Source organism: Rousettus aegyptiacus, unplaced genomic scaffold (genome assembly GCF_014176215.1).
Source record: "Rousettus aegyptiacus isolate mRouAeg1 unplaced genomic scaffold, mRouAeg1.p scaffold_m13_p_5, whole genome shotgun sequence".
Classification (NCBI taxonomy): Eukaryota; Metazoa; Chordata; class Mammalia; order Chiroptera; family Pteropodidae; genus Rousettus; species Rousettus aegyptiacus.
Window position 1 is genome coordinate 18,748,363 of NW_023416308.1, and position 13,363 is coordinate 18,761,725.

Sequence of the window (13,363 nt, forward strand, 5' to 3'; positions counted from 1 at the left end):
TGTGTGTGATTGAGTTTTCCATGTGTGCATAAGGGATCAGCGCATGTGTGCATACATGTGAGATTGTGTTGGCCTGTGTCTGTGTGTGCGTATAAATTATGAGGTGTGTGTGTGGGGGTGGTGGTGGTGTGCACTGGAAGGAGAGGGGTTTGTTCGTGATGTCGTGGTAGAAGAAGTACTGAATCAGGTCCCAGCCTTTGCCCAAGCCCCAGAGTGACAACCACATGGAATGTACCCACCTCCTGGGGTGCCCCCTGTACAACTGCCTGGCGTCTCCCCCATTACTGACCCCAGTTCCTCCCTCTGACTAGTCCTGTGTGGCTGCGTTCCTGGGAGGGGACAGTTTGTTTTTCTTCAAGTCCATCTTTCTCTAATTGTTTCCATGTATTTCCCTTGATTTGTAGTTTGAAACCCATCCCCACCCTACTCCGCTCCCCGACCCAGGGCCTAGCTCAGTTCTGGGAAGGCAGATGGGGGGTGCGTTTCATTGGGCCAGGAGAGGCTAGGTGAGGACCTTCAATGCACTGGGCACCTGATGGGGTCACTGACACCCCTCCAGCCACCTCCCAAGTCTCGCTTGATAGCCAACACTTTATAAAACAAGAGGACACTGGGAATTACTTTGTCTATTGATGAGACAGCTGCCTGAGGGTCTCAGAAGTTGAGCAGCCTGGAGACCAAGCCAGGATGAGAACCCAGATCTGATTTCAGAATCCAGGCTCTGTCATGCCTACAACGCTGCCTCTCGGACCCACGTCACTGCCCCCTTCTTAGCTACCCATCCTTGATAAAGCCTTCTTCTTCGGGAAAGGGGCAAAAATGAGCAAACGGCTGTTAGGCGGTTCAGGATGAATTTGTGGTAATCCAGGTTAAAATGGAGACCGAGGGAAATTTATAGGATTCCACTTTCTGCATCTCTCTGGATCCCTCATCGAGCCAGTAATATATTCCCCCTTCTTGCTAACACACTTTTTAAAATGTTAATAGACTGTAAATTACTTTTCTTTTTATACTTCTTAAAATAAGCGTTTCCTCTTGTAGATGGAAGACGACGCTGGAGTTACGGGCTTGGTTTTATTACTGTTGAGATGAGATGGACTGTAGAGAGCTCATACAGCTTTTATAGGAACTATTTTATTTATAAGAATTTTCCTAATGTCAGATGGATGTGACATGCCTGGCTTCTTTCTGCCCGGTCTGGAGAGGAGAGGAGAATTTAGCTTGGCTTGGGCTGGAGTTGCATTTCTTCACCCTGTTATAAGAGGAATTTATTCTTTAGCAGCTCTAGTATGATAATCTTCCAATTTCTCACTTGCATACTTCTGATGACGGGGAACTTACTTCCTATCCAGAGCCAGTCTCCAGTGCAAGCTGTGACTCCTCCTATACTAACATCTACTTACTGGTCATAGCTCCACTCTGAAACTAGAGAGAAGCTCTCCCCACTGAACATCTTGGGAGCCTCCCAGAGATTCGAAGGCTGCCCCCATGCCCCATTTGGGAACTTCTTTTCTTTGCATAAAATAGCCCCCTGGTTCTTTAAATAGTTCTCTATCGCTTTCTCATCTCACTCCTCCTCCAAAATGCATTCAGAATTCCTTTCTCCAGGATCAGAAGGACTATCCTAGCTTCTCTTAGTTACCAAGACCAGTATTTCCTGTTACCACTTCTGGAATATCCCCCATGCTGGTCATGTTTGTAAGGATTTCATGCTCAAATGACTTTTGGAAAGGCTGGGCTAAGGGAATAGAAGCAGGTTCTTTTGCAGCAGGACTTAGCAAAGCCTTTGTATGATTCATGCACACTGTGACTCCCCAAGGGGGTAAAGTACGCAGCATTTTATATACACAAGTGATTGGAGCCATGGATTTTCAAAGGGCATCCCAGAGGGTGTGTGTACCCAACACAGTTTTGGCATAGCTCTAGGGTAGTGAATGTCAAACAAAGGGATACTGCCCATTAGCTCTTAGTAAACCAGCATGTGGGTTCTGTCATAGTACGTCCCTACGGTGGTATCCGTTTGTTGTGGGTGGGTCGAAATGGCACTTGTGGAAGCCGGCACAGGGATACGTTCATATCAAATTCTCAGCGTGGTCATGTGCACCTTGCCTCCTCACTCCAGGCTCAGTTTTCCCATTATGAGCAATGAACAAGGTGAATCAGATAGTCTTTTAAGGTCTGGGGAATGTGGGTTTGGGCTCATGGAACAGTCATGTCAGAAAAGGAATCCAATTCTGCATGTATTACTTTTGAGACCTTGGCAATGACTTCCCTTCTCTGACCTTCAGACTACTTTTCTGTGATCTGCGGCCTATCTCAGTGCCTTCCGAACAGAGCAGATGGTGTCTGAGACCCGACACAGAGGAAATGCTAGAGAAAGGCCGATGGCTCATTCACAGTTTTTAGAAGGCCTCATCAGGTGCTATCTTTTCCTGAGCATCCTTGCTCCAGCCAGGCTGAACTTCCCACATGGCCTCAAACATGCTAAGCCTGTTCCTGCCTCAGGACCTTTGCGCGCAACACTCTTTCTGCCTGGAACACATTTTCAGGCTGTATCTTCATGGTGCATGCTAGATGTTCAATAAATAATGCCTACACTATTGTGAGATGAAGGTTCTGGGACCACCTAGGTCATATCCATAGTCTAGGAAGGCCTGAAATATGCCCTTTGTCCTGCCTAGAGGAAACAAGCAGCCCCTCCCATAATCTACCCCCAAATTCCCATTAGAACAGCTCCCCGAAGCCCCTGGGCAAGGAGTATGTCAGCTGTGGGGTTGCTGGTCACCCAACCCAGCCATGATTCCTGGTCTAGGTCACCTCTGCAAAGTGCAGATGACATGATCAGAGCAGACTGCTGTTCCCTTTCTCATTTGCTGATGCTGGCTGCCAATGCCACCGGCTTATTTCCTTAAAAATGATATTCCCGTAATTGTCTCCAACCGGATGTGATGCTGGTTCCTTATTCTTTCTTTTCAACTCATTAGAGCACATGCAGACATCGCAGCTGAAATAATTGAATGTCTTCTTTAAACCAACAGGCTGGAAGGAGGTGGTCTTGCCTCGCCTGGGTCGACAGGCCTCCTAACATGGTTTCATGAGACTAGTCTAGGGAACACCCTGAGAACAGGGCAATGTCTATGTCTCCGGAAGCCTCTGCTCACCCAAACATTACCTGCCAATTCTACCATTTGTTGCATTTTTGTGTTGAGGGGCATTGGAGTTGAGAGGCCGATGACCTGGGTTCAAATCCCAGCTGGGCCACTTTCAGGCTGTGTGATTATGGGCCAGTTGCTTAACCTCTCTGTGCCTTAGTTTTCTCATACATAAAAAGTGGAGGTGGTAGTTGTATCTCATGGGTTATAAGTAGAGCAGGGTCTGCACATAGTAGGAGCTGTGTCAGTGGCCACTATTACTGTCAAAGGCCCTTTTGGAGGGGAGTCATAGGTGCAGTGGGGAGGTAGATTTCATGGGGGATCAGTGTGAACTCTACCTACTTTGGGAATTAAATTTTTAAGTTAACTTTTTGACCCTTCAGGCTGATGCTCCTAGAAATGGGTGACTCCCATTGTGGCTGCAGAGAAACACAAAGTTCAAAAGACAGAACTCGTGATCAGAAAAGCTAAAGCAGCCAGAGTCCTAGGAGGTTATTTGGGATATCCCCGTGGCTTTTTAAGTAGGGGAACTGAGGCCAAGAGCAGAGTAAGAACTTGCTCGAGGTCATGCAGGTAGATAGATGGTGATAAACTCAGTGGAAACCTAAGACTTAATGAAAAATTGCCATAATAAAGAAGGCGCATTTATTGAGCACTTACTATGTGCCGAGTGTGCCCCTTATACTGTTTCACTTAACCCTTACCATAGCCCTGTGAATGAAGTAAGTCTGAGTACTGTCTCCATTTCTCAGATGAAAAAACTGAGTTTCTGAGGTTCTGAGCAGCATTCAGCTTGCAAGAGCAGAATCAGGACTGCAATCCCGGTGTGTCCAATCCAGAACTGGCATTTATACCCACTTGGCTCTCTGATGGGGAGCTTGGAGGCTGGACTCCCTTCTGCAATTCCACAGAAGATCTTTTGATTCTTTAGGTTTAGTATGTGGGGGCTCTGGAGATGTAGAGCCAGGACTACCAGGGGGAGACCTCACTCCTTAGCAAGAACAGGGTATCCTGCAAAAACTCCTCTCCTGACAGGCAGTCTCAGGAGTCTCTCTTGGCAAGGAGGAAAGCAGGGAGGTGCTCCCTACTCTTGCATGGGCTGGACCACTGGGGGTTTCCTTCCGCCCCAGCTGCTTCCCCACGCCTCTTCCTGCCCTATCCATCCCGGATGCCTCAGTGGCAGTGGCCATCTCTGCCAAGAGCCAGACTTCTTCCCCTTGTCAGCGTCATGGTGAAGAATTTTTCTGTTCTCACATAACTGTCTCAGTATGCATACAGCCCTGAGTCAGGGATATTGCACTGATGGGTCCCTTAAGAACTATCAGTGTTACCTCTGCCATCACCCTCATCCTCCAAAGGATGCTGGCATGTATGGGGATGAAGGGGACTGTCCTCAAAGAGATGGTTGAGGCAGGGAAGAAATTTTCTCTATTTTTCACGATATCCCAAAGTCTGATGGCAGCGCCCGGACACAGCAGGCTGGGGAAGCATTGCCTGACCTGCCTTCCTGTCCATGATTGCCACTTCCACTCCCTTAGTCTCCATCTCCCCACCGCGGACACCCCGGCGTACACCAGCCCCTCTGCAAATCCCAACCAGGCTGATTCCTTCTGTGGCAGATAAATGACTCTTAATAATTAAATAAGTATTGGTTTGTTGAGCAAAAGAAGCCTTGAACTTTCTGGAGGAAAGCACTTCATTTCTCGGACAAGTGTGACTCAGCTGGTCTGAGAACTAAAGACGTTCTCAGCCTCACTCTCTGCGTGGCTGGCTGGGTACTAACGTCAGAAGGAGGAGGAGGCATGGGTGTATCCAGCTTCTGGGGCGGTGCAATGGGGCAGCTCGAAGAGCACAGGACCGAGAGTCCTGAAGCCCAAACTAAAGTAAATAATAATAATAACAACAATAGGACAGCCATCTGTTATTGAGTGCTCATTATGTGCCAGGCACAGTAGAAGCATCTGATGCTCACAGCCTCTTGAAGAAGAAATTTTCTACTACTCTCAATTGCAATTTGCAGAAGGTAGAAATTAGGCTCAGGAAGGGAGTGACTAGCCAAGTCTCCTGCCGTCCTGTGAGTGCAGGGGCCATCGGAGTCCTGGCCTGTCTGAGTTAGCTTCATGTTTTTCAGCCTTGTGGTCTCTCTTGCTTGGTCTATCTCAGGTTTCTGCAATGACTTTACTGAGTGACCTGGGGCAAGTCACTTGTCCCCTCCACTTCCCTTTTGAGCACTGAGGGTGCTGGAGCAGATGACCTCTGCCCCAGGGCAGCCCCCTATGTGTGGGCATGCAGGAAACATCCATGTTTCATGTGTGCAATGGCTTACCTCCCTATATTCACACCCTATGGACCTTCTACACTTGTGCCAGCAGAGCATGCAGACTTGTGAGTAAATATTTGAATGTGTGTGGGATGCAGGTATGTGCCCGGCTCATAAGACCCGGTCAATTCTCACAACTCCCCTAGTTCCTGGCCCAGTGCTCAGTGCACAGTGGGCCTGCATGAAGCATTCGTTGAATGACTGAGTGAAAGACTGTGCATCCCCGGGTGTGTCTACCCATGAATACATGTGGGCCGATACGGGCACACCCATGCATGCAGCATGAAGACACACACATAGGTGTGAGGTGTGAGTGGGCCTGACCACGGTGGTGTGAACTCTGTTGAACTCATCACTGCATGAATCTGCACCTGCATATTTATACAATCATCCCATGAGGCAAGGGATGTACTCACCACTTGGGTGTGAGCTGGGTGTCACCTAGAGTGGGGGCCAATGGAAAATGTGCCAGGGTGGGGCTGGTGGCTCTGAGTTCACGCAGGTCTGTGTTGGACTCCCAGCTCTGTCATGTGCTTGCTATGTGACCTCAGCCCCATGGCTTTCCATCTCTAAGTCTTTGTTTTCTCATCTGTAACATGCGGCTAATCTCCACACCTCCCAAGTAGAGATGTCGAAGAGTCGTAGTAGGTTGCTCAATTCATACATTTTTTGAAAAGACCCGTACCACCTGAGTTCGGTGGAGACTAGGCCCCTGAAAACTCCAGCTTAGAGAATGCATTTGCAGGTCCCTATACTTACGGTTCTCAAGGTCTCAGAGAGGAGACAGGGATTAACTAAGGCACTGCTCCGTAAAAGTTCCAGCCTCCCAAGGGTTAGTCTGCGGGGAGCGGAGACTGTCTGCTGGGAGGATGAGGTTGCAGATGACAGGAGGGCTTCCCTGAGGAAGTGGTACTCTACCTGGAATCTGAAAAATGAATCACATGTAATGAAGAGGGGGAGAGAAAAGCATTGCAACCAGTGAAGACAGTGTGTGCAAAGGCCCTGTGGTGAGCAGAAGCCTGGTGAGGGTCAGCCCTGAGGAAAAAACAAGTTCCATGTGTTTAAAGGGAGAGACCGTGTAGCTTAAGGGGGCCAGAGTGGTTAACGCTTGTGGCTCCAGTAGGGGGTTGGCCTTTATTTGAAGATTCCAGAAGCCATGAAAGGTTTAAAGGATGTGACAGGCTTAGCTTACAAAGCTTCTTCCGGCTACTCCAAATGTGGGTGGATGATGGCCTCTGGATGGAAGATGTATACAGCGTATCCTTCTGTGTCAATGGGTCCTGTCCAGGACACCCCCAGTGGAAGGCTGGGGGCCTGCACGGCCTGCTGGGAGGCACGGAGCCAGGAGCTCCCCTCTGGTGGGCTCATTTACATGATCCCAGCTTAATTCTCCCAGGGTATGCAAATGTATGCAAACCACAATCCAGGAGAGGCAAAAATAGCAGGGCGCATTAGCATCCCCCCTAGGAATATTGCTTTATGCAAACGACGTGCTTGGGGCTTGCCGAGTGGGCAGAAGTGGAAGATGCCAGCCTGAGCGCTCCAGGGAGGCCACCCTCCTGGCCTTTGCTCTCCTGGATCCTGGCCAGGCCCCTCCTGTGAGGGGAGGACTCTGGGGGATAGGGGCAGGTGGTGGATGGAGGGCCCTGGCTACCCAGTGTCCAGGGGCCAGGTGGGGTCTTCAGGGTGGGAGGCCCCCTAACGCCATGGCTACCGTGACCAGCCCCGGCCCCCATCTTCTGACCGTCTGGTCTCCTTCCCTCCCCTCCTCTGCTCCAGTCTTCCCCACCTCTGCTCTCTTTATAACCTCACCTTCTTCTTTGCTTCTGTGATTATTTTTCCCTCCTCTTCTCAGCTTCTTCTAGCCTTTCCTTTTTTGTGGCTTCTCTCTGCCTGATCTCCTGGTCCTTGTCCCCTGAGAAATTACTCTAGTTGTCCTATTGGTGACTGTCTCACTCTGGCTGAGTCTCCATCTCCAACATATCTCTCTCAGTGTCTCTGTCTGTCTGTCTGTCTGTCTGTCTCTCTCTCTCTCTCTCTCTCTCTCTCGGACTCCTTGTCCCTTTGTCCCTGTATGTCCCCACGATTTCCTGTCTCTCCTTGTCTCTGTCTCTTACTCTTTCTCCCCTTCTGTCTGTCTCTCTCTTCATAACCACCTTTCATTTTCCTTGTCTTTCTGTCTCTGTTGGTGCCTCTTTGTTTCATTTTAATTTGTTTTCCTCTCTGCGTGTCTTTCTGCTGCTGCCTTTATGCTCTCTTTTCTCTCGACTTCATTATCTTTCTGTTGTTTTTCCTCTGTAGTCCCTCTCTTCGGGCTCCGTCCTTGCCTCTCCCCTACATCCTCTTCCTTCAAGGGGCTTTGGAGACCATTTCAGGACATGCAGCCGCACTGGGCCTTTTGGAGAGGTGCAGGGGCCACTTCACCACGAATTCCAGCGGATCCCAGACCCCTGACTCAGCCCCATCCAGTTAGCTGTTTGTTTTGGGAAGGGAAGGGGTCTTCCTAGGTCAACTGAAGCCAGGTCTGGTCGGGGGAATCCTGGGGAGAGAGATCAGAAATCAGCTAAATTTTCCCTGGGCAGGAACATATCCTGGCAACAGACATTCTCTGGCTGTGTGACCTCTGCAAAAAGCTTCTTCTCTCTGATCCTCAGTTTTCATCTCTGTAAAATGGGTTGATACTGGTGTATAAGCCTTGGAATGGTGGTGGGACTGGCCCGATGCACCAATACTGTTTACATAGGTCACACTCAGTAAACATTATCGACGACTGTTATTATCATAATCATCGCTCCCGTATGTCCACTTAAGCTCTCTGTGACTCGGCGTCCTCTTTTGGAAAATGGAGAGACTATTTCTCATGTCGCCAGGTGGTTACAAGAGCTGGATGGAGTAATTGCAAACTTGGCACATAGTAGGTGTTCAGTTAGAGGCTTACTTTGTTTTCCTCCTTCTCGCACTAGCTGCGTAACTTTGGCGAGGCGTGCCCGCCCCTCTCTGGGCTCCAGTTTTCTCATCTAGAATGAGATCAGCACAGAGCACCCTTTCACCCCAGGTCTTCCCTCTCCGAGCTGACTGGACCGTGGCTCCCAGGGTGGCTGCCAGTCGGTGGCGACTCCACAGTGCCACCAAGTGGCCACCCAGATCAGCAGGGAGCAGACGTGGGGTCTGAGTCTGGGGGCGGGAGTGAGCCTGACCTCTGTGACCTTACCTGAGACCGCAGGCCCATGACCTGGAAGGAAAGAGATCTGCCGAAGGCACCCTGATGGGAGAGGAGGGCCAAGCCCAGAGTTCTGGCCTGTGGTCCTGGACCTGCCCCACACTTGCCGGGTGATCTTGGGCCAGTGCCCTTGCCTCTCTGTGCCATGCTGTTCTCCCCGCATTAGACCAGCTCAGAGACCACCTCCCATGGCCGTATCCTCCATATCCTCCCTGTGGCCAGTCCAAAGCTACATTACCTCCGCGGTTCACGATTTAATTACGTGCTTACTCTGCATTCTGTGCAGCGTAGAAACCACGACGGTGACAATGATAATAATAGTAATTGTTCGCCAGGCCTATTCTAGGTCAGGCCTTGTGCTAGGCATTTTGATCTACACACCAGCTCATCGAATTAACATGAGAGAGAATTTTCCAAGCTCTTCAGAGAAATCGACTTGTTTAATCCTCACAGCAAAGTGAGGCTTAGAGACAAAAATTGTTTTTTTTTGTCATTAAATTCATTCACTATATATTCGCTGAGCACCTACTATGTGCTGGGCACTCTTGCTCAGCACTGCGGCCCTGTGATGACCTGCATAGCACAGTCGCAGCTCGTGTGGGTTCGCAGTTTAGTGTGTGTGGTGGGGGGACACAGTGAGCCAAGAAAACAGCAATGAATACAAACTTGGGAAACATTATAAGAGGTCTAAATAGGGAACAGTGAGCGGGAACAGTGATAGGGAAGAGTAAAGGAGGCAGGGTAATCAGAGGAAGGCAGCCCGGAGTACGGAGGACGTGGTGCTCAAGTCGAGGTCTGAAAAAAGATGCGGAGCCTGCAAAGTGTGGCAGCCAAGGGAATGGCCTGTGCAAAGGCCTTGAGGTAACGACTAGCGTGTTCCATTGAGAAGCTTACAGGGCGCCTATGGCAACCCTCAAAGCCAGGACCCCTTGCACATACCCAGATACTGGTGGGCCCTGCAGTTTATAGATGCAGTTCTCAGGCTCTGAGAAAATCTCCGGGGAGCTTTCAAGAAATACCTATATCTGAGCACCACTCCCCTACGCCGCCCCGTCCTCCCTCCCTCCGGCCCCCACACTCACCCAGGCAATCTCATCAGACTCTTTGGAGGTGGGGCCGGCTCAGGTAATTGTTTTCATCTCCTGGGTGATTCCAGTGGGCAGACTGGGGATCCCTGGGGGTTTTGCTTAACTTTTCTGACCCAGGAGTTAGGGGCTGTGCGGGGAGGAGGGTTTCTTTTGAAGATATCATTTGTCAGTAATTTCCCTCTTTGTAGGTGCAGTTCTGCCCCTTGGATAAGTCTCTACATGGAGTCCTGGCTTATGTCCCAGATGCCATATGACAATGGTGCTAATAAGTTAACCATAAGGACCTCCTGGGGGAGTATATGCATCATACTAAGCCTCACGGAACCTGGAAAATTCTCCCAAAGGGCGACGTAATTGGACTCCTCTGAGTTGTGTCCAAGAACTCTTTCTCCGGCTATTACTGACCCCCGTGGGACCATCAGGTTGGAGGATGAGACTCAGGCCACATCTGGGCTGGGGGAGAAAGTGCAGAGATGGATTGGCAATGTCTGCCTTGGATGTAGTCTGGGGTTCTGAGTAGCCACTGCTGGTTTACTCTGGCTGCATTCAGGCCTAGCACACGGGGTCACCTCCGCCTCCCCCGTCCTGGAGATAGGAAGAATCTAGGCCTACGCCATTGCTTGATAACTGTGGAACCTGGTGAGGTACTAGCTCTTAGAGCTTTGTTTCCCCATCTGTAAACTGGGGTCAATAATTACATTGGTTTGCTAGGGCTGCCATAACAAAGTACCACTGACTGGCTGGCTTAAGCAACAGACATTTATTTTTTTATAGTTCAGGAGGCTGGAAATCCCAGTTCAAGCTGTTGGCACAACTGGTTTCTTCTGGGGCCTCTCTCCTGGATTTACAGAAGGCTGCCTTCTCCCTCCATCTGCACAGGGTCTGTTCTCTGAAAATGTCTGTGTCCTATTCTCTTCTTCTTTACCTTAATTACTTCTTTAAACACCCTACCTCCAAATACAGTCATATTCTGAGAGACTGAGAGCTAGGATTTCAACCTGATATGTATATGAATTTTGGTGGGATACAGTATGAATTTGGTGGGGGCCACAATTCAGCTCATGACAACAATGGAGCATTCCTTCACCTGGTAGGCGAGGTGGAGACCCTTCGAAAACTGCCCATCGTCAGCTGCAAACCTCTAGGGAGCGACGGCGATGTGTCAGGCACCGTGCTGTCCCTTCCAGTTGTCTGTTGCTGCACAAGAGACAATCCCAAAACTTAGTAGCTTAAAACACTGATACTTATTTTGTTCATGGATCCGCGAGTTGGGCAGGGATCAGCATGGCCGACTCCAAGGCTGAGTGAGAGTGGGAAACCTCCAAAGGCTCGTTCACTCACATGCCTGTGACCGATGTGGGGTTCAAGGGCTGTGGGCTGGGACTATATAGCTGGTGCTGTTGGGTGAAACACCTGCACACGTGGCCGTGGCCTCTCTAAGTGGCCTGGGTTTCCTCACAACGCGGCGACTGGGTTACAAGGGCAAATGTCAGAAGGGAATGCTCGGCGGAAGCCTCATTACCTTTCATGACCTTGTCCCGGAAGTCGCGCACTCATTCAAGTGCATGCAGTGGCAAAGCCCCTCCCGCTTTCTAAGGAAGGGAAGTTAGTCTGCCTTTATTTCTCTGCAAGCTCCCGAAGACGATGCTATAGGCATTTTTGGAAAATACAATTTGCTCTCGTTACAGATGAGGCAGGCAAGGCTCAGAGGAAGAAAGACCTTGCCCAGGCCCACACAGCATAGGACGCCCACCCTCCGATCATCCTTGAGACACCCTTAGATTGGATCCAGTTCCCAGTGAGGGCTGGCAAGGTGGCTTTTCTTCCCCAGGTCCCACACAAAGGCCTGTGGCCAAGCCTCCATCTGGCTCGTAGAATGGATTTGTCACCAGGAGAAAAATAACTGATTTTCTGCTTATTTTTTCGCAGCTCCTTATTCACATGTTGCCCAGCAGGGAGTAATCAGGACTCCTGGTCCTCCTGGCTTACTTGATTCAGCCAAGACCCCTCCCTCCTCTCCCTTCTCCCCTATTTCTCCCTCCCCGGGTTTCTCTCTTTATCTCTTCAGTCCTCTCTTCCTCTCTCCAGGCTTCTCCCTCCCTCTCTCTGTCTCTCTGTCCATGTTTCTCTCTTCTCCACCTCCCTCCAGTATTTGCACCCCACTGACAGCTTGCATTTCATTTCTGTCCCCTCAAGGGCGTTACCCTCAGGGGAAACAGGCTGCTTACTGCCTGGACACCAGAGTTCTGCTCTGCCCCAGCTTTCAATTCGCCACGCCGCATCCAGGAAGGGGGCCGGGAAGGAAAGAGTCAGCTGCTTTACTTGCTTATTTTATTTACGATTTTTTTTTTAATCGAGGTGATATTTATATGACATCGAATTGACCATCTTAAAGTGAACACTTCAGCGGCACTTAGTACATTTACGATGTTGTGCAACCACCTACTTTATTGAGTTCCAGAACATTCCAGTCATTCCACAAAGACCCATTAGGAGTCACTCTCCATCTCCCCACCCCTGCAGTTCGCTAATCTATATTCTGTTTATTTGGATTTCCCGATTTAGCACATTACACATGAATGGAATCGTGCAGCATGCGACCTTTTGTGTCTGGCTTCTTTCACTTAGTATAATGTTTTCAAGATCCATCCATGTCGTAGCATGTGTCAGTACTTGATTCTTTTTTTATGGCTGGATAATATTCCACTATGCGGATAGACCACATTTTGTTTATCCACTCATTCGCTGGCTGATGGACATTTGGGCTGTTTCCACCTTTTGGCTATTGTGAATGATGCTACTACGAATGTGTGTGGACAAGGATTTGTTTGAACACCTGTTTTCAATCCTTTTGGTTATGTATCGAGGAGTGGAATTGCTGGGTCATATGGTAATCCTATGTTTAACTTTTTGAGGGTCTGCTAAACTGCCTTACTGTTTTACTGTGCGGACCTTAATGATTTCTTTAAAGGAAGCACGTTGGCATCCTGAAACTTTCTGTCTATTGTTCTCTTGTCCATTTATATCTGAGGCTAGGCAGGGAAACCTTGAATTATGTAAGATGTTCAGTGGATGGGGCTGGAGGGTCAAAATTATTCATTCATTCATCCATTTGCTAATTCATTGGTAAAACATTTACCAAGCAGTCACCATGTGCCAGGCCCTGTGTAGGGCATTAGGGGGAGATGGATAAATAAGATAGAGTCCATGATTTCGATCTCAGGGTAGGAGTGTAACAGTCACATAAATAAGCAGTTAGTAGAGAGTGTGGTACTGTTCCACATAGAGGCTATTTATGGTGTTGAGGAAGCACTGAGGAGGAAGCCGGGCCTGGGAGGGCCAGGCAAGTCTTGACCGACGGGCACCTCTCTGAGCTGGGGACTGAAGGATGATTAGTTCTTCCTAAGGCAAATGCAAGGAGGGTCACTCCGGGCCTAGGGGACAGCATGAACCACATTGAGGAATCTGCAGTTATGGTGAGTCTTAAGTGTGTGGCTGAGGCACAAAATAAATCGGCTGGGAATAATACTGAAATGGTTAGTATGTTGTTAAAAAAAAGCCAAAGTCTATCAATAATATGCTA

General features: G+C 49.3%; 1 long non-coding RNA gene across 1 annotated transcript; it reads right to left on the reverse strand.

Annotated features, from left to right (window-relative positions):
* Nucleotides 1-1,229: 1,229 nt before the first annotated feature.
* Nucleotides 1,230-10,304, reverse strand: LOC118603011. The gene is made up of 3 exons (XR_004951104.1): nt 9,775-10,304; nt 6,232-6,397; nt 1,230-1,252 (listed from the first exon to the last, which is right to left on the reverse strand). It is a non-coding gene; the product is annotated as an uncharacterized LOC118603011 (long non-coding RNA).
* Between the last annotated feature and the right edge of the window lie 3,059 nt (nt 10,305-13,363).